Genomic DNA, 21340 nt, shown 5'->3' on the forward strand with positions numbered 1-21340 from the left:
AATAAGGTCATAGTTTTTATTACATAGGTCCTTCACATGTTTTGTTAGATTTATTCCTTGGTATTTTATTCTTTTTGTTGCAATTGCAAAAGGAATTATTTTTTCCACTTCTTTTTCTGACACTTTGTTATTAGAATATAGGAACGCTATGGATTTTTGAACATTGATTTTGTATCCAGAAACTTTACTGTTTTTGCTTATTATTTCTAGTAGTGTTCTTGTGGAGTCTTTAGAGTTTTCTGTATAGAGAATCATGTCATCCACAAATTGTGACAGTTTGATTTCTTTCCTATTTCGATGCCTTTTATATCTTTCTCTTGCCTGATTGCATTCCCTAGGACCTCCAATGTTATACTGAATAAGAGTGGTGATAGTGGACAGCCTTGCCTTGTTCCTGATCTTAGAGGGAAGGTTTTTAGTTTTTCACCATTAAGTATAATGTTGGCTGAGGACTTGTCATATATGGCCTTCATTATGTTAAGGTATTTTCTTCCTATACCAATTTTGTTAAGTGTTTTGATCATAAATGGATGCTGTATCTTGTCGAAGGCTTTTTCTGCATCTATTGATATGGTCATAATGATTCTTATTTTTTAATTTGTTTATATGATGTATCACATTAATCAATTTGCGTATGTTGAACCATCCCTTCATCTCTGGGATGAAGCCCACTTGATCGTGGTGTATAATCTTTTTAATATGTTACTGTACTTGGTTCACTAGTATCTTATTTAGGATTTTTGCAATTGTGTTCATGAGAGATATTGGTCTGTAGTTTTCTTTTTTCGTGTGTGTTATCTTTACCAGGTTTGGTATTAGAGTAATATTGGCCTCATAAAATGAGTTGGGAAGTTTTGCTTCCTCTTTGAGTTTTTGGAAGTTTAAAGAGAATAGGTATTAAATCTTCTTTGAATGTTTGGTAGAATTCACTGGTGAAGCCATCTGGTCTTGGACTTTTACTTTTTGGTAAGTTTTTGATGATTGTTTCAATTTCCATACTGCCGATTAGTCTATTTAGAATTTCCAGTTCTTGATTCAGTCTAGGAAGGTTGTATTTTTCTAAGTACTGATCCATTTCTTCTAGGTTATTAAATTTGGTGTTATATACTTTTTCATAGTATTCTTGTATGATCCTTTGTATTTCTGCAGTATCTGTCGAATTTCCCCTCTTTCATCTCTGATTTTGTTTATTTGTGTCCTTTCTCTTTTTTCTTTACTGAGTCTAGCCAGGGGTTTATCAATTTTATTAACCTTTTCAGCTCTTTGTTGTATTTATTTTTTCTATTGTTTTGTTTGTTTGCTTGTTTTCAATTTCATTTAATTCTGCTCTAATTTTGATGATTTCTTTCCTTTTGCTGGCTTTAGGCTTCATTTATTCTTCCTTTCTAGTTTTTTAAGATGAAGCATTAGGGTGATTATTTGGGCTCGTTCTTGTTTTTGGAGGTAGGCCTGTAATGATATGAACTTTCCTCTTATGACCACTTTTGCCATATCCCAAAAATTTTGTATGTTGTACTATCATTATTATTTGTTTCTATGTATTTCTTGATCTCTCTTTTTATTTAGTCTCTGACCCAGTTATTCTTCAGTAGTATGTTGTTTAATCTCCATGTATTTGTGGTTCTTCCTGATTTCTTTTTGCAGTTGATCTCTAGTTTCAAAGCATTATGATCAGAGAATATGGTTGGTATGATTTCAACCCTCTTATATTTATTGAGGCTATCTCTGTGTCCCAATATGTGGTCAATCTTTGAGAATGTTCCATATGCACTAGAGAAGAATGTGTAAGCAGCTGTATGAAAGGCTCTGTAAATGTCAGTTATGTCCAGTTGGTCTAATATATCATTTAAGGATGTTATTTCCTTATTAATTTTCTGTTTGGATGATCTGTCCATATCCACCAGTGGGGTATTTAGGTCCCCTACTATGATAGTGTTTTGGTCTGTTTCTCCCTTTAGTTCTGTTATTAATTGCTTTACATATTTCGAGGCTCCTTGATTGACAGCATAGATATAAATAATAAGTGTTATGTCTCCTTGGTGCATGATTCCCTTTATCATTATGAAGTGTCCCTCAGTATCTTTCTTTTTTATTTTGAAGTCTATTTCATCTGATATTAGTACCGCTACTCCTGCTTTTCTCTGAATGCCATTTGCTTGAAATATCATTTTCCACCTTTTCACTTTGAGTACATATTTGTCTTTGGAGCTGAGATGTGTCTCCTGGAGGCAGCATATGGTTGGGTTTTGTTTTTTGATTCATTGGTGAGTTCAGTCCATTTACATTTAGGGTGATTACTGAAATACGAGGTCTTCTTATAGCCATTTTATCTTTTGCTTTCCGGTAACTCAGTGTTTCCATTGCTTCCTTGTCCTTGTGTTTCTGTTTGTTTGTTTGTTTGTTTTGTTTTTAATTTTGGTTGGCTTTTGTGGGTTTTCCCTCTGGTCCTTCTTGTTTTGTTACATACTTTGGTTCTGAATCTTTGGTGTGTGTTTACCATTATGAATATGTAAAGGATAGTTACACACACACACACACACACACACACACACACACACACAGAGTCGTCCCTTTTCTTCTGCACTTGCCTTATCTTCATTCTCCTTTGTGAATTTGCATCTTTGAGTCCTCCCCTTTTCAGTCATTGCTGTCTCAGTTTGTCCCTATGTATGCTGAACATTCATTAGTATCTTGCTATAGCAAATCTCTTCTTATTTTTAAGCTTATAATGCCCTATTCCTAATAAGGGTTGTACTCCTATGCTTCTATCAGCCTGCTAGTCACTTTACTCCTAATTACATTTTTTTTTTTTCTTGGTCATTTTGTTTTAGGTGAGCTGCCCCCTTTCAGTATTTCCTATAGTGCAGGCCATGTAGTGAATTCCCTCAATTTTTATATGTCTGAAAATGTCTTTATTTCTCCTTCATATCTAAAGGAGAGCTTAGCTGGATACATTATTCTTGACTGGTAGTTCCTTTCATTTAATAGTTTGAATATTTCTCTCCTTTCTGGCTTGTAAGGTGTGTGCTGAGAAGTCCAACAATAATCTAATGGGTTTTCCTTTATAGGTTATATCTTCTTTTCCCTGGATGCCTTGAGAATTCTGTCTTTGTTGTTGATTTTTGATAATTTTAACACAGTATGCCTTTTTGGGTTGAGATAATTGGATGTTCTATTGACTTCTTGAATTCCAAGCTCCAGCTCATTCCTTAGATTTGGGAAATTCTCGTTAACTATTTGTCTGAAAATGCTTTCTAATCCCTGCTCCTTTTCCTCGCCTTTGATAATACCCATTATTCTTATGTTTCCTCTTCTGATTTTATCACCTAGTTCTTGTATTTCTCTTTCACTATTTTTCATTCTTCTGTTCCTCTCTTCCTTCTGATTTATTTCTAGATTTCTGTCTTCGATATCACTGATCCTTTCCTCCATTTGGTCAACTCTATTTCCTAAGCTTCTTATTTCATTTTTCAACTCTTGCAGTGTGTTCTTTATCTCCAGAAGGTCTATTTGGTTCTTTTTGAAGGTTTCAGTTTCCTTGCTAAAGAACTCATTCTGCGCATCTAGTTGTTTTTCCAACTCCTGAAATTGTTGATATGATACATTTCGGAACTCTGAGTTTTCCAGAAGTACCATCCTAAATTCTCTCATTTAAGTTGTATATTTTTATGTCTATAAGCTTATTTTCTGGAGATTTTTCTCTTTCTTTCTGAAATGACTTGTCACTTTGGTTGTTCATGGTGTTTAATGGACTATTTCTCCGCCTGGGCATTAATGGAAGTGTGTTCTGATTTTTTTTTTTTCCAGAAAGAAGATTTATTATATAATGGTTCCTAGCCTGTTGCAAAGGAAGTGTTTTTCTTTTGGTTTCCAGTAGGTGGCGTCTAAGCCCCTTGGAACTCTGCTTTATATAGAGTCTTAATAATGTCTTTTTTTTTTTCCTTATAAATATTTAATCACACTCGCTACCCTCAGTCTCAGTTCCTGTCAGCATTAGCGACAGTTTCAGTAGCATTTGCTCAGATTCCCCTGGGGCTCCATGGCTTTCTGCCTCGGAGGATATGGGGGGAGAGGCCCTCTGGGTTGGCGGATGGAGGCTGTGGCTCAACCTCGGTTTTGCAACCGCAGCCGGTAAAAATCAACTGTTGATTCTCTGCCATCCCCGTTTTTCTGCCGTTCCCATTTCTCTGCCTTCTGCCCTGATGACTGGGCATTGCTGCTGGCTATGTGGAGCTCACAGCACTCCCAGGCAGGGCTGTTCAGGGAAGTCGCCACACCTTCCTCCCTCCCCCTTCTCTTACAGGGCGCTCCGGTGGCCGTGAGAGGCAACTTCTTTGTTTTTCCCAGTCCACCACTCGACACCCGGAATTCTGACCTTTGGTAGCTCTTTTGCGCAGATCCCACATTCAGACGTGCTGATGTGCAGTTTGGGTGTTTTTTTGTTGAGTTTTAGTTATTCAGCTTATTGTTGTTTCAAGGGGAGAGATCCAGGGACGTCTCTCACCCAGCCATGTTTCTGATGTCACTCTGGACATGGCCCCTTTAAGAGGCATCTGCTGCTGCCGCAGCCTCCATCTCACTCAGCCACTCGAGATCCAGCAGCTCCATGTCCTCGCCCCGTCCTACCTTCTGCTATTGCAGGGTGATTTCTTGGATTTCTCCCTAGTTGTGTGGCTTGTTCATCCCAGGTGATTTTTCCTTGCTGCTGCTCCTTGTTTCCCTCACAACTTTGATTTGGTCACCAGAGGGATGAACAGAGCCTCTACCATCTATGCCATTTTTTGCTCCACTGGGAAGGCAGTATTTTATCAGTTTTAATTCTTGCTTCACAATATGAGTTTCCTTGGGCAACTTCTTTCCTCTGTGAATTTCAGTTTCTTCATCTGTAAAATATTCATATCTTGTTGAGTTTAAATTGCTATAACACCTTCAATTATTTTCAGTGCCACTAAGAAAAACTAAATATTGCAATTAAACTATGATTCAGTGATTTTTTTTATCACATTGATTTATCCTAAGTTATGTGTGTATATTAGAATCAGTGGAAAATATGGTACCATCAACCTTCTTTCTGAGTTTATAAGGAAAAGGTAGAACAATGTACTTAAAGTGTTGAGCAAGGTGCCTGACATGTTATACTCAAGAAGTAGTAGCCATTATGTTGATGGTAATGGTGATTTGATAATGAGCACTTTATGAAATGGTGCTTATTGTTTAGGTTGTTCTTTGGGGATAAGAATCATTAATAGGTCATCTCGGTGAGATTTGGTGGTGGTAGTCAGAATGCCCACTGATTTTGAATTCGTAGCATAACAATAATATAACAATATATGAAACAATAATATAACATCTTCAGTTGGCTTTTAGAGGTAATTCTTTTAATTATCAGTACTTTGTTATCAATGAAATTTGTAGACTATTGTTGAAGTTTCCTCTGGGAATAAATTCTATTGATTTATATCAACCTCCTGGGTTGGTTGAAGTCACTTTTTATAGAGAGAATTTAGTTCAAGTGCACAGCTTGAAAGGGATATTCTTACATAAAACGCTTAGTAAAATTGCATTGTTGACATTGTGATATGAGACCTCAGGTTGTAACTTATTTTTCTCATTTTCCTGTCTATACAGGAGGCAGACAGTGGGGAGGAGGAATGCCGGTCACAGCCCAGGAGGTATGTTTGTTCATTATATCCTATAGCATTTCTGTAGTTAATGCTTTTTCTCTGATTTTTTTTCTCGGTCTTATCATATTAGCTTATCTCTGGTTTTCCAAACTCCTTAATTGGTCTCTAATGGGATTGCTTTAAGAATCTAGTTACTGACTCAAAGATTTTAAATGGTAGATTGCATTATGTTGTACACCTGAAACATATAATTTTGTATGTCATCATACTTCAACAATTAAATAAATGAATTAAATAAAATAAGTAAAATGATAGATTGCTTTTTAGAAAATGCAGAAAGGCCCAGTTTTGAACCAAGTCTCTAGAACTATCTTGGGTAATAAAAAAGCAAATATTCTTTACCTTTTAGGAAAATATCAACTGAAGAAAATTTTAGCCTTTAGTTTTGCACTTATATTTGTCATTCATTTTGATAGATTTTGCACTTCTTTCAGATTGGTTAATATTTTACTTCCTAAATACAAAGGATATATTGAATAACTTACTCAGTCCTTTCAAATACGATGAAACTTTTTTTCTCCCTCTCATGCAGTAGGGGGCATGCTGTTAAAAGGATACCAATATCTGCTACCATTAAAAAAAAAATTATGAGACATCTAGGAAGTATATAACATTTCTGTAATTTCCTTTAAGTGGTTTTTTAAATTGACTCTCCTACAGGAAGCAGTTCCGGTAAATCCTAGATGGTCATTTAAATGTTAGCAAACTTGTATCCTCTGAACACAATCACATGAGCCATTCTGGATGATACAAAGAAAAGAGACAATAAGCATGCTCATTGTACAGAAGCTGGCTAAAGAAAATGTTTCCTTAATGATGAATTATCAGGTGTTTGTTGATATATACCTCGCTCTTATAAACTACAACTTAATGTAAAAATAGTTCCTTTTCATCAGTAACTAAGGTTATTGGCAATATTTTCTAGCCTTGGTTATCACAAAAATTTTGGCATAAAGCTTAATTTTTCACCATCTCTTACGGAAGATCTGACAGTGAAGTGTCATTGTTTTGCATAGGGCTAAGACATAGAAACCAGAAGAAATTTTAGCTGAATGCTTACCAGAGGCATCATAACCTTATTCCCATTGAATAAAAAAGGATTCCAAAAAATTCTTAAATTTTCTAGTAGACCAAATTTAAAGATCTCTGGGTTAATTTTAATTAAGCTTTACATATGACTTGGCATCTACTGGGATAATTGTTGTTCCAAAAAAGTTACATAATGATGAAGCAATGAAGTTTATTCTCTTATTCACAGCACTGAATTATCAAGCCATTAAGAACCATAAAGACCCCTGTTTTTAAAGTTATTGGCAATAAATCATAAATATGATTAGAGGGTTTGTGTAGGCTTCTAGTCATGAGAAAAAAAGTCATTTATAGAAATAAATGAAGAAAAACCTAGTAGCACCCATTTGAAAAAATCAAAATTTTAATTGCCTATTGTACTTTCTTACAATGTGTGTTTCCCAGGCTGTTTCTAAATCTAATTACTTAAGTTTGACTCAAAGCAAAAAAACTCCTAAGTGCCAAATCAATGCCTCTTGAGCTAGGTGATATGTAAGAGGATGATTTTTGTGTGCTTTGCTGCTACAGATTGTTCTGGCATTCTCCATCACTTACCTGAGAATAAACCAGCATTGAGTTAGCATCTTTTCATTGAGCATGCCTGAACTCATCTTGCCAGTTGTTGGTTCAATTGTGGTTTATAGTAGGGAATTGAATAGTAAAGTACATATCATTAAAACTAATACCAGTTCCAGGTAATAAAAAACATGTTGCATTAATGATCTTTTATTTTAACCAAATACCATTTATTTAAATCATGTTTAAAGTAATCTTATAATTAGCCCAAACCACGATGCCTTTAAAAACCAATGTGCACAGGCAACAACAACAAAAAATAAATAATTGAGACTACATCAAAATGTAAAACTTCTGTACACCAAAGGACACAGTCAACAGTGAAAAGGCAACCCACAGAATAGGAAAAAATATCTGAAAATCGTATAAGGGGTTAATGTCCAGAATATATAAAGAACTCTTACAAGTCAACAACAAAAGACATAAACAGTCTTAGTCAGCTTGGGCTCTTATAATAAAATACCATAGACTGAGTGACTTAAACAATAGGCATTTATTTCTCACAGTTCTAGAGGTTGAGAAGTCCAAGATCAATTTGGTTCCTGGTGAGTGCCCTCTTCTTGACTTACAGACAGCTGCCATCTTGCTGTGTCCTTACATGGCTGTGAGTGAGAGAGTGCTCTGATCTCTTCCTCTTTTTATATGGCTACTAATCCTTTTGTGGAGGCTCCATCTTCATGACATTATTTAACCTTAATTATCTCTCAAAGGCTCCCATATCCAAATGCCATCACATTGGGAGTTGGAGCTTCAACCTGTGAAATTGGGGTGGCACACATTCCACCCCTGACTCCTAAAATATTGTCCTTTTCACGTACAAACTATTTATTCCATCCCAACAGCCCCAAAAGTCTTAACTCATCCTAGCATCAACTCTAAAGTCCAAAGTCTCATCTAAATACCATCTAAATCAGATATGAGTGAGACTTCAGGCAAAATTCTTCTCCACCTATGATCCTGTGAAACCAGATAAGCTATGTACTTCAAAATACAGTGGTAGGATAGGCATCGAATAGACATTCCCATTCCAAAAGGGAAAAACAAAAGAAAGAAGAGGTGACAGGTCCCAAGTAAGTCCAAAGTTTAGCGAGGCAAATTCCATTAGATCTTAGGGCTCAAGAATTATCCTCTTTGGTTTGATACTTTGCCTTCTGGACCGACAGGGGCAGTGGTCCTGCTTTCAGGACCCACTAGAATGGTGGTGTCATCCCTGCGGGGCAGCCCTGCACCTTTGACTCTCTTGGAGTACTACCCATGTTGTGTTCTACAAGGGCTGACCCACGTGGTGCTCTGTTGAGCAGTGGTCCCGCCCTTTGAAACCAGGGTAGAGGCCATCTTATATCTCAGGCTTTGCACTCTAGGCCTGTGGTGGGAGTAGCAGCCCTGACGATCTCTGAATCGCCTTTGGGGTCCTTCCTTTTTCTTGAAGGATAATGCATGTTCACACTTCCTTAATTTCTAATCATTTTGTTTCCTTTAGTCTCAGCCGGCAGTTTTTCTGCTAGTATAATCCCATTCCTATTTCTGGCTTCTGTCGAGATGGCCAGTTAGTTCTGTGGTTCACACCCACATTAATTTTACCAAATGGTTGGTCACCACACTCTTGGTGTTTTCTTCTGAACATGCTCTCATTTTTTGCAATACGAACAGGCTGAGAATTTAAAAAAAAATTTTAAGTTCTTTTTCTTTTTCTGCTTCACAACTCTTTCTTCAATTCATTTATTTCTTCAACTATTTTACTATAAACAGTCAGGAGGAACTGGGTTGCTCCTTCAACACTTTGTGTAGAAATTTTCTGAGCTAAATATCCAATTTCATTGCTCACAAGTTCTGCTTTTCACAAAACACTAGAACGGGACCAGAATTCAGCCAAGTCCTTTGTTACTTTATAACAAGGATTGCCTTTCCACCACTGTCTGGTAATATGTTCTTCATTTCCATCTGAGATCTCATCACAATGGCCCTTATCTCCCATATTTCTACCAACATTCTATTCGTGAATATTATGTATTCTCGAAAAAGAAGGCTTTTTCTCCTGCTCTTCTCTTTTCTTTCTGCCAGGATTGCCTTTTAACACTCCCTTCTTGGCAATCTCAGCCTTTTTTGGCATACAACTCGAAACTCTTCCAGCTCTACCCCACTATCCAGTTCCAAAGTTGCTTCCAAATTTTTAGATATTTGTTACAGTAGCATCCTACCTCTCAGTACTAAAATCTGTATTAGTCAGAGTTTTCCAGACAGACTTAATGGGAAATATATAGATAGATAGATTTATTATAAGGAATTGACTCATACAATTATGGAACCTGAGAAGTCCTAAGATCTGCAAGTTGGAGACCCAGGAGAGCTGAAGACATAACTTCCAGTTTGAATCGCAGTCTGAAGTCAGGACAAGACTGATGTCTTAGCTCAAAGTCAAGTCAGGCAGAAAGAATGAATTCTTCCTTACTCAGCCTTTTGTTCTATTCAAGCCTTCAATGGAATAGTGAAACTCACCCACATTGGAGAGGGTAATCTGCTTTATTCAGTCTACTGATTCAAATGTTAATCTCATCCAGAAATTCCCTCAGAGACATAATGTTTAATCAAATATCTGGGCACCCTGTAGCCCAATCAGATTAACACATAAAGTTAACCATTATATAACCTCAATTAAAAATGGGCAAAAAACTTGAATAGACATTTCTCTCCAAAGAAGATAAACAATGACCAATAAGCACATGAAAAGATGCTCAACTTCACTAATCATTAGGGAAATGCAAATCAAAATTATAATGAGATATCATCTCACATTCATTACAATGTCCACTATCCAAAAAACAGAAAATAACAAGTGTTGATAAGGAAGTGAAGAACTTGAAAGCCTTGTGCACTGTTGGTGGGAATTTAAAAGGGTACCATATGACGAGTCCTCAAAAATTTAAAATAGAATTACCACATGATTCAGCAATTCCACTTCCAAATATGTACCCAAGAATTAAAGGCAGAGTCGCGAGAAGTTCGTACACTCATGTTCACCACAGTACTATTCACAGCAGCCAAATGTCCGTTAACAGATGAATGGATAAACAAAATGTGGCATATGCTTACAATAGAATATTATTTAGTCCTAAAAAGGAAGGAAATTCTGACACATGCTATAACTTGGATGAAACTTGAGAACATTATGCTAAGTGAAATAAGCCAGTTACAAAAGGACACATATTGTATGATTCCCCTTATATGAGGTACCTTCAAGTGGTCAAATTCTCAGAGATGGAAAGTAGAATGTTGGTTACCAGGGGCTGGGAGAAGGGGAGGACGAGAGTTATTGTTTAATGGGTACAGAGTTTCCCTTTTGGAAGCGAATAAAGTTCTAGATATGGATGATGATGATAGCTGCACAACAGTATGAATTTATTTAATGCTACTGTACACTTAAAAATGGTTATGATTGCAAGTTTTGTTATGTGTATTCTACTACAATTTAAAAACAAACAGGCCCCTTTTTTAATGACATTTAAATTCTAGGAATAATTTGTCTTTCTCAGAAAATAGGCATAAAAAGATCGCATGATTACAGAACTGAAAACCAAATTGTGTGTCATTACTTTTCTAGCGAAAAGCTAAAATAGATGAAATTCAACGCCAGTCTTCCTTTTGCATACTTATGAGCTCATAGATTTTATTCTTGTTGTGTAATGACCCACTTTGCTGACTGGGGAACAGCTGAGAAGGTAACTATAAAACTAAATCATAAAGCATGCCAATATTAAACTATTTTGACCTATAAACAGCTATCTCATATGAGACAACCTAATAAAATTATGATAACAAATGAAAAAAAAGAAATATGCCAGTAAAATAAAAATTTGAAATCCAAAGACATCTTTTTTAGGGTGAATAGCTGTGGTAAGATACAAAGTACTTTAGATTTAAATTAAGAAAATAAACATTTTAATTACAATAGAGTTATTTCATTCCTGTCTATACCAGCTTTAAGAATTGTATAAAGTAAAAAGGAATGACAATTTAGGAAATTGCCTTTGGAGTGAGCAATTTATAGTATTATAAAATAACATGGGTTCAAAGACCTGGGAGAAATTGTTCTTTTTTAAATGTTTTTCCCCAACTCAAGCAATACATATATGTTGCCAATTTTTATGTTTTTAACAACTCAGTGCAAAGTAACTTTTCATGTTCAGCCCAAAACCTCTCCTATTTTTAAGCCTAGTTTCTTCCTCTTTAGTCTTCATAAATGCAAAGATTTACTCACTATCTACTGAAAAAGTTCTTCACTTTTGAAAACTTATTGTTTTCCCTAAGGTACTTCAAACCTAGCAATGAAAAGAAAGTTTTCAGCAGATAGAGGAGAGAGAGAGCAATGTGGGCCAGTGAAGTCTCAGACAATCTCTTGGAAGAGCCAGGTCTTGAGTAAATGAATTTAGATAGGAGAGCAGAAGAGCATTCCAAATGTAGAAGGATGGGAGAGAGAAGAAGGAAATCCTCAGTAATTTGGATATAGGTGCTAATGTGTTTTGGGGACAATAAGAAGATAATTGTCTATGTCTTAAAAGCAGAGGAGTTTTGATTTGATGAGAGATCTTTGTATGGAGGAATGACATGACTGCCAGAAGAGAGACTAGCAGTGTTTATACAGTATAAGAAAAGGCAAGCAGATTCTCCAGGAAGCTGTTGCAGGTAAATGGCTAGAGGTGGGCAATCACCTCCCCATCTGACAGCACCATGAGGACAGAGACTGTCTTTTATCTCAGTATCCACAGCAGTTAGCATATAGTTGACACTCAGTAAACGTTTGTGGAATGAATAAATGAGAATAGAAAATGTTGATATCTTTACTAGAAATTATATCTTTACTAGATGTGAATCAGGGCATGTCTTTGTGTAAGATATAGTTTCACAATGGTACTGTGTTATTAATTCACTTAGTTTGTGGAAAAATCTTTCCTCTAGATCTCTGTCTCTGGTACTTCATCAAGTTTTCTTTATCTTTTATTTGCTCTATTATTTGTTTTTTACTTTTGAGATATCATTTAATTCCAGCCTATTTGGTAGAATAATTTTTGTATGGATTTATGTATCATAATGACAATAAATGTACTACATTGCCTGTATTTTGGCTGTGAAGAGTGCGGATGTACTTCTACTTCAGTATATGTTCCAGTTAAAGAGTATATTAACCTGAAGAATACTTTACTTCCAAAACTGAAACCCTGTACCCATCAAACAGTAATTCCCCATCCTTCTCTTCCTCCAGCCCCTGGCAACCAACATTCTACTTTCCATTTCTGAGAATGTAACTACTGTAGGTACCTCATATAAGGAGAATCATACAATGTATGTCCTTTTGTAACTGGCTTATTTCATTTAGCATAGTGTCCTCAAGTTTCATCCAAGTTATAGCATGTGTCAAAATTTCATTTTTAAAGCTGAATAATATTTTATTGTATATATATGCCACACTTTATTTCTCCATTTATCTGTTAATGGACATTTAGGTTGCTTCCACCTTTTGGCTATTGTGAATAATGTTGCTATGAACATGGGTGTACAGATTTCTCAAGACCCAGCTTTTAACTGAGTATTACTCAGAAGTGGATCATATAGTAATTCTATTTTTAATATTTTAAAGACCTACCATACTGTACCATTTTACATTCTGACCACCAGTGCACAAGGGTTTCAAGTTCTTCACATCTCTACCAATACTTGTTATTTTCTGGTTTTTGGATAGTGGACATCCTAATGAATGTGAGGTGGAATTCATTGATTTTAAAAAAAAAAATAGAAAGTGGTAAAGAGGAAAAGTCCATTGTAAATATGAGCTGACAATTTAATCCTTATATTTTATCTTTTTATTTTTTGATTTTGAAAAATCTCTTATTACAGAAAAGTTACAAATACAGTACAAAGAAGTTTTTTCTTGAGCTATTTGATAGTAAGATGTTCCACCAGCTTGTTTTCTGTTTTAAGAAATAGAATGATGACATCAGCATTTCATGGAGAAGTGAAATATTTGTTGAGCTTATAACAGAATATATGTGTGATTGATTGATTGATTGATTTACTAAAGTAGAGCTTTTCATGCATTAAAAACTTCTAACTGACCACACCGAAACTGTACTTCTTTTCCATTGGCCCTTCTGAAGTTTAAATCTCTACCTCCCACTATGTGGGTTACTCTTCTAATTCAAAGAACTATCAGCTGTTTATAAACATTTGGGTGTGGCCACCCCAAAAAGGGGGTGTAGTGAACTGTTCTCTCATCTCTGAGTTCTGCCATTGTATGAAGTAGCCCCTTTATATTGCTGAGTGCACACTTTTAAAAGCTCTTTTCCTAGCCACTTGACAAGAGTAAGAATTTTCATTTCACTAAAGTACTTTTTATTTCTGAAGAATGTATTCATAGGCTCTCTTTTATATTTATCTGGCATGTTCTGTTTCTGGTAGCAATGAAAAGCATTCTTAAATCTGATTTGAAAAGCAAATCTAATTATTGCAGCCATGATGAAATTAGGTATACCTTTTAAGCTAGGTAAATAATCTTTTTCCCCCAGATGTTATTCTTCATGGTGTAAACAAACATACAAAAAAAGTAAATTTCTCTCCAATTCTTGATTTTGCCAAGCTAAGTTTTGGAATAGTTGTTTTCTTGTATCATAAAAACCCAAAGACCAATAAGTATCAAATACCTATCACTGCTGGCAGAGGATTCTGAGAAGATGTTTGAATAGGAAGCATCAGGAATCTGTCTCTTTACCTAGACAACAATTGCACTGCAGTATCTGTCTGATGTAACTATTTTGGAACTGTAGAATCTGTTGAAGACTTGCAACTTCCAGGGGAAGACTTGAAAGGTAAACTGTAGTCAATTTCAGCCCTTTGCTTTTAGCAGATGCCCTTCCTCCACCCTTAGTCCATCGCAGGCTGCTCTGCATGTGTTCCTGAAGGAGCTTGCACACAGCTTTAGGAGACAGGATGGGCAAAAATGACTTTATCCTCTCGCTTTCGGGGATCTGTGCTCTGATAGTTTATTGCTGCTTCTGATCACAGAGGTGTCAGCAAAGAGGCAGGCAGCTGTTGTTGCACCTCCCATTGTTGCAGGATCCTTTCCCTCTAGCCGAAATAACTTTCAGACATTTAAAGGGCTGGCAGCCTTTTTTATCTCCCTTCTTTTTTTGCTTTTTTCCCTTTTGGGAGCCAAACATTAAAGACTAGGACGTTTAAGAATAACTGCATACAAGGCGATAATTAGAAAGTGACCAAACATACCCACAGAAAGGCCCAAAAGTGACTTTAAGTTTATACCTCAGTCTGATCCATTGCACAGAGACTGCTTACAACAATCAAAATGATAATGATGATAATAATATAATAATAATAATGATAATAAAAAATAGTAAATCTTGGAGAAAATGGAGAATCTAATTTCCAAAATTACTACATTATTAGATTCAAATATCCAATGTTCAACCAAAAAAATCATAAGGCATACAAAAAAACAGGAAAGTACCAATTGAAAGGAAAATTGTCCGTGAAAGAGACCTAATGGCAGATATACTATATAAAGACTTTAAAACAACTTTCTTAAAGATGCTAAAAGAACTAAAAGACGATGTGAAGAAAATCAAGAAAATTATGTGTAAACAAAATGAAAATATTACTAAAAACTTAAAAAGAAACCCAAAAGAACTTCTGGAGCTGGAAAGTACAGTAACTGAAATGAAAAATCCCTAGATGAATTCAAATGCAGATTTGAGCAGACAGGAGAAAGTATTATCAAACTTGAAGATAGGAAAATGGAAATTCTCAAGTCGGAGGAACAGAAAGAAAAAAGACTGACGAAAAGCAAACAGAGCCTAAAAGACCTATGGGACACTATTAAGAGGACCAACATACATATTGTGGGAGTCCCAGAAGGAGGAGAGAGAATATTTGAAGAAATAATGGCTAAAAATTTCATTAATTTGATGAAAGATGAAAGAATATAAATATCTAAGAAGGTCAATGAATTTCAAGTAAGATGAACTCAAAGTAGAACTATACTGAGACACATTATAAACAAACTTTCAAAAGACAAAGAATCTTGAAAGTAGTGAGAGAGAAGTGTATTGTCACATATGAGGGATCTTCAATAAGACTATAAACAGATTTCTCATCAGAAACTTGGAAGCCAGAAGACAGTCAGCTAATATATTCAAATGCTAAAAGAAAAACAAAAACAAAAACCTGTCAACCAAGAATTCTATATCTGGCAAAATTGCCCTTTAGAAGTGAGAAATTAAGACATTCTAGATATACATAAACTGAGAGAGTTGGCAATCACTAGACCTGCCTTGCAAGAAATGCTCAAGGGCTTCTTGGAAGGTGAAATGAAAAGACACCAGACAGTAACTGGAAGCCATATGGAGAAATAAAGATCTCAACAGAGTTAAATACAAGGACAGTTATAAAAACTAGTATTATTGTAACAATGATTTGTAACTATACTTTTTTCCTATGCGATTTAAGAAATGAATACATTTAAAGAAAAAAGTTATTAATGTAAAAGCTAGTGTTACTATAACTTTGCTTTCTAACTCCAAATCTTGTTTTCTACATAATTTAAGAGTCTACTGCATTTAAAAGAATGATTACTTTATGTTTTTGGACACATAGTGTATAAAGATGGAGTGTTGCGACATCAACCACTAAAAGGGATGAAGATAGAGCTGTAATGGAGCAGGGCTTTTGTATGTTATTGAAGCCAAGCTGGTATATATTGAAATCAGAGTGTTATAACTTTAGATTGTTAAATGTAACTTCCATTATAATCACCATAATATTAGCTACAGAATATACAGAAAAGGAAATGAGAAAAGAATGTAAACATTTCACTACAAAAGAATTGAAGGACCAAAAAATGCTGTAAGGCATATATTTAAAAAAATAGCACAATGACAGAAGTGAATCTCTTCTTTTCAGTAATTACCCTGTGAATGGATTAAACTCTCCAGTCAAAACAGATTGGCATAAGAGTTAAAAACATATAACCCAAGTACAAGAAACTCATTTGAGATTCAAAGACACAAGACAGGTTGAAAGTGAAAGGATGGGAATGTTTCCATGCAAATGGTAACCAGAAGAGAGCAGGGATGGGTATACTAATACCAGTTAAAATAGACTTCATATTAAAAAAAAAAAGTTTACAAGAGACAAAGGACATTACATATTAACAAAAGATTCAATACAGCAAGAAGATATAACAGTTATAAACATTTATACATCTGATGACCATCAAAATGTGTGAAGCAAAAACTGACAGAATTGAAAGGAGAAATAGACTAAAACCAAGGAGACATCTCCCTTAAGAACTAGATGGATGCTGTATAAGATCTAATGATTAAATAAGTGATAATAGCAATGAATTTTTAATTTTAGCTACAATCCAATATGAGGTTTCTGTACATTTTTTAAAAAGTCCACTTTCAGTAATTGCAAAGTGCTATACAAATATTCTTTATAGAAATACTCCTTCTAAAAGGGCATTGGCAGGGAGCTGCAAGAGAGAGCTAAAGCCACAGCTACTACTATCATCTCCAGTGTTCTACATGTGGATGCAATATCCCCCTTGGTACCCACATGTACTTCTACCAGTTATGGACAATCCAGATGTAGCTCTTCAGCAATGTGAGTTGTAACTTCTTGCATCAATGTTTGTTCATTCCATCAAGGTCCAAAATATTCAGGCTGAAGACCACAACCTAGGCCTCAGATTCTGAAGCCACATCATAAGGCTGGTGGAAAACACAATTATTGGTTCTCAAATGGAATTAAACCAGATTAGAGTGACCTTTTATTCTCAACTAAATCTTTGTATGGTGGATCTATAGAACACAACTGGAGCATCCATCACAGTTGTGGCTATTACTTGGAAAGCCTTCTTTGTTTGGCTCTTAGTGACCATAGCCCTCTATTGAAACAGTTGAAATTGATGGTGAATCCTTTGACCTAAGACTGTAATGGGGCATGGCTCCTAGAAGTGGCAGTGTATTTTTGTCATGCCCTATAAGGAAGGTCTTGAGACCTATTCAGCTCACGGATCCTAGATAAAACAAAAGTTTTAGAGGAATCACGTACTCCATAGGTCTATCACCTTAGATGACTAATTCATGGCACTCTCAAGGAATACCTTCAACAATTTTGTGCTTTATTTACATAGACCACATGAAAGGGGCCAACCTTGGGAAGTCTCTTGCTTTTTGGGTTATCACTTTTTGCTGAGTCCACCAATAGAGTCGTGCTCAATGCTGAACTGTCCTTCAACCCTCAGGGCTAGTGGGCAGCAATGCTCTAAGTGATTGTGGCAGAAACTGTGTCAACTACTGCTGGAAGGAGTCTGTAGAGGCAGATGTGTAGATTCTTTTTTTTCCCTTGCCTTAGGTCATATAGCTACTCAGTGTTGGATCAAAATTGAAACTACTCATATTACTACAGAACTTGTACTCATTTTTTTTTACTATTATTTTTTCAATTATAGTTGACATTTAGTGTTATTTTATATTTGTTTCAGGTATACAGCATAGTGTTTAGACATTTATATAATTTATGAAGTGATCCCCCAATAAGTCTAGTACCCACCCAGAACCATACATAGTTATTACAATATTATTGACTATATTCCTTATGCTGTACTTTACATCCTCATGACTATTTCATGACTATTGATTGTACTTCTTAATTCCTTCACCTTTTTCACCTAGCCCACATACCCCGCTCCCATCTGGCAACCATCAGTTTGTTCTCTGTATCTATAAGTCTGTTTCTGTTTTGTTTGTTCATTTATATTGTTCTTTAGATTCCACATATAAGTGAAATCATATGGTATTTGTCTTTCTCTGTCTGACTTATTTCAGCAGATGTGTAGGTCCTACTAACCAGAGCCTAATCCTAGAAACTACTCATGATCCAAAGTCCTGCTAGGCCTACTGCCTTCCCCTTGCCATAGAGTTTTTGAAGCATTCGAAGAGCTTTTTCCAGATTATGTTTAAAATTAAAAGCAAAGCCATGTAAGGAACTCAAGAGTAGAAGTAGAGTAGTGATGACTTGTATAGGTATTGGCTTACCAAATTTAGCAAGACCGTTAATTGGTATTATCTCAGGGTAAGGCCCTACCCTACAGACAGACCAGTACAACCAAGAAAACCCAGGAATGAGTTTGAAGCCATACATCCAGGATAGGAGAACCACTACATTAAGGACTTTTTTTCCATCAACAACAACAACAAAAAATCATAACCTACAATTTAAAGACAACTATATATCCAAAAGAAAAGACACATTCACAGGATAGTTTCACATATTTATGAAAAAGTTTTAGTGAATTTGCTACTAATCCGCTCGAAAATTATGTTGAATTTTTGGGTCTGTTCTGTATTAATTTGGTTTATAAAATTAGCAATGAAAGTTCTTAATAATTCACAGATCTCTCTAAGGAAAGACTTTATTTTTTACTCTTTTTTGTCTCCCTCTAGGCTGTCAGCTCCTATGCATTCCTCATTCTTGCATTCCCTAGGTCCAGGCCAAGCCCTGGCAACTAATAGGCATGCATTACCTAAATGTGAAATTACTGAGTAAATAAGTGATAAATGTATAAATTGACACTAGGGAAGCTTATATAGCAACAGGCATCTTGTAGCTTTAAAAGTAATTCATGACTGAATGATTACCTTTTTATAGTGCTGTTATCTTCTCCCAAAATTATTTTCCCAATTAAATAAAAGGTACAGTTAATTTCATTTTTTGAAGAAATAACCCACAAATAAGAACCAAAGATTTGTCCATTCTTCACTTCTTCACTCTAACCCCCAGAATCAAAATCTCACCTTCCACCAGGAAATATTCAAGGATCTTAAAAAAATTAATAAAATTAATATACTTTCCTTTTTGTTCACTACAAGTTATTCATTTTAGATGAAAGAGTAAGAGGAAAAGTTTATTCTGAACACTTAATTCAGAACTGCTGAGTTCAATATCAGGCCAAGTTTTTTTCCCCCCTTCTCTTATATTCTTATGCTTGTGGCTTGAAATAGTATAAACTGTAGGAACTCCTGATATGTATAACTTTCTTTACCCCGAAACATACATACATACATACACACACACACATACAGACATACATACATATGTGTGTGTTTGTCCACAAGGTATACACAAGCATATATTTCAGGGTAAGAAAAATTTTATATATATATATGTATGTATGTATGTATTAGTATGTATGTATGTATCATCTGTGTCTATGTTTTAAATGTATATTAAAGAAAATATACCATAGAAAGATTCCCTGTTATAACCCAAATGAACTCTCAGTTGCCATCGTATCCCTTCAACATTCATAATTATCTCAAAAGATGATGAGTAAACTAATGGAGAATTTTTACAAAGTGAAACTAAAGAGCACTTACTAGAACTAATATGTCGAATATTATCTGTAGACTATTTGTCTTCAGAAAAGGTAGTTCAAATGCTGGTCATATTTTCATCAGATACTTTTAGAAAACAAGATCTCTGAAAAACAAAAGATTTCCCAGGTAAAGTTAAAAATTTATTCCAGAGCAGCATCTGTTCTTTAAATTAGGATTAAACAGGAAATGTATATAAATTATAGGCATACAAATATTTTCTATCAACCTGTATAATGGCAAGGACATTTTTATGGATAAAAATTCAGTTCTGTTTTAGCCTTCCTGTTTAGTTAGATAAGACTCCAAGTCTACAGTGTTGATTTTCTTTTTATATATACAAAGGGGGTCATCCAGGGAAGTGTGGACATGTAGCAGTATAGTAGCGGGAAAGAGCAACAAACTAAGAGCAGGAAGACCTGATTTTAGTTTTGTCTCACCTCTTACTATGTTAAGCTTCAGTTTCTTCATCTATAAAATAAGGATGACATCTGCCCATTTATCCTATAGGATCGTTGAAAAGCAAATAAAATAGTTTATAGGAGAGTTTTAACAAATATTAAGCACCAAATATTACGGCAAGATGTAAAGTGACTGTACTTTTACTAGTATTTGACAATTCTTTTCCATTTTATTTCACAAACAGCCTAACTTCTCTAACTCTGTCTATGACTAACCCTTTACATCATATAATATTAAGATCATTAATGAGAAAAAACAAGAACAGAAGTCGTCAGACTTTAGATACCAATTAAGTTCTTATTTAACAAATGTAGTATTGCATTTGAAACTGGAGCTTCCCATCTCTGAGTCAGTAGGTCAGATCTGATTCAACCTGGATGATTATTACCTAAAGTCACAGCCACTGGATGCCATTTGGAAAACCCTATTTAAAGGTACTGATCATTTTGTTTCATCCACTCAATGAATTTTTATTAAGGAAAGACTCATCTACTTGCTTCTCTGACTCACTACTATTCCACCATCCTGAGGCAGAAAGAATGTATGAATAAACATAATCGGCAGACTATTATGGTGTTAATTATTCACTGGGAATTTCCCCAAGCTAAGCGGCCATTTGGAGAGAGAAAGACCTGTTATCAATGAACTATCCCAACCCTAAAGCTGTTGTGCTGAAACACCAAACAAAAGGTCAGAAAATTTAGAAACTGTTTGAAACACATAATTGGTTGTGAGCCACCTTTGCTTACAACAGTCCTTACTCTTCAGTGGAAAAATTCTCACTTCATGTTCTAACAGAACTCTTTGCTTCCCTTTCACAGTGCTGCCAACACTATTGTTACATGTTATTTGTTGTCTGTTCTTGCCACTTAAAACTGAGTGAGGGCAGGAATGATCTCTATCTTGTTCATGGTTGTATCCTTGAATTCTGGCACATAGAAGAAGGTACTCAGTAACTTTTGGAAATAGGAATGAATAAAGAACCAAACTTTTCATGCATTTACAGGCTTCGAGAAAAGATAATTAGCTCCTTTGAGCCCACTCCCCCAACTCTGTAATAGAAACAAGAATATTTTACAGTTTTTCATAAGGATTTAAGATAAAAAA

The 21340-nt window shown here is 35.2% G+C and overlaps 1 pseudogene; it reads left to right on the plus strand.

Moving 5' to 3' along the window:
* The window catches only part of LOC111739354, a 28414-nt pseudogene extending 9507 nt beyond the window's left edge, over positions 1-18907 (plus strand).
* Positions 18908-21340: the final 2433 nt, after the last annotated feature.

This window comes from Pteropus vampyrus, unplaced genomic scaffold (assembly GCF_000151845.1).
Source record: "Pteropus vampyrus isolate Shadow unplaced genomic scaffold, Pvam_2.0 Scaffold50, whole genome shotgun sequence".
Classification (NCBI taxonomy): Eukaryota; Metazoa; Chordata; class Mammalia; order Chiroptera; family Pteropodidae; genus Pteropus; species Pteropus vampyrus.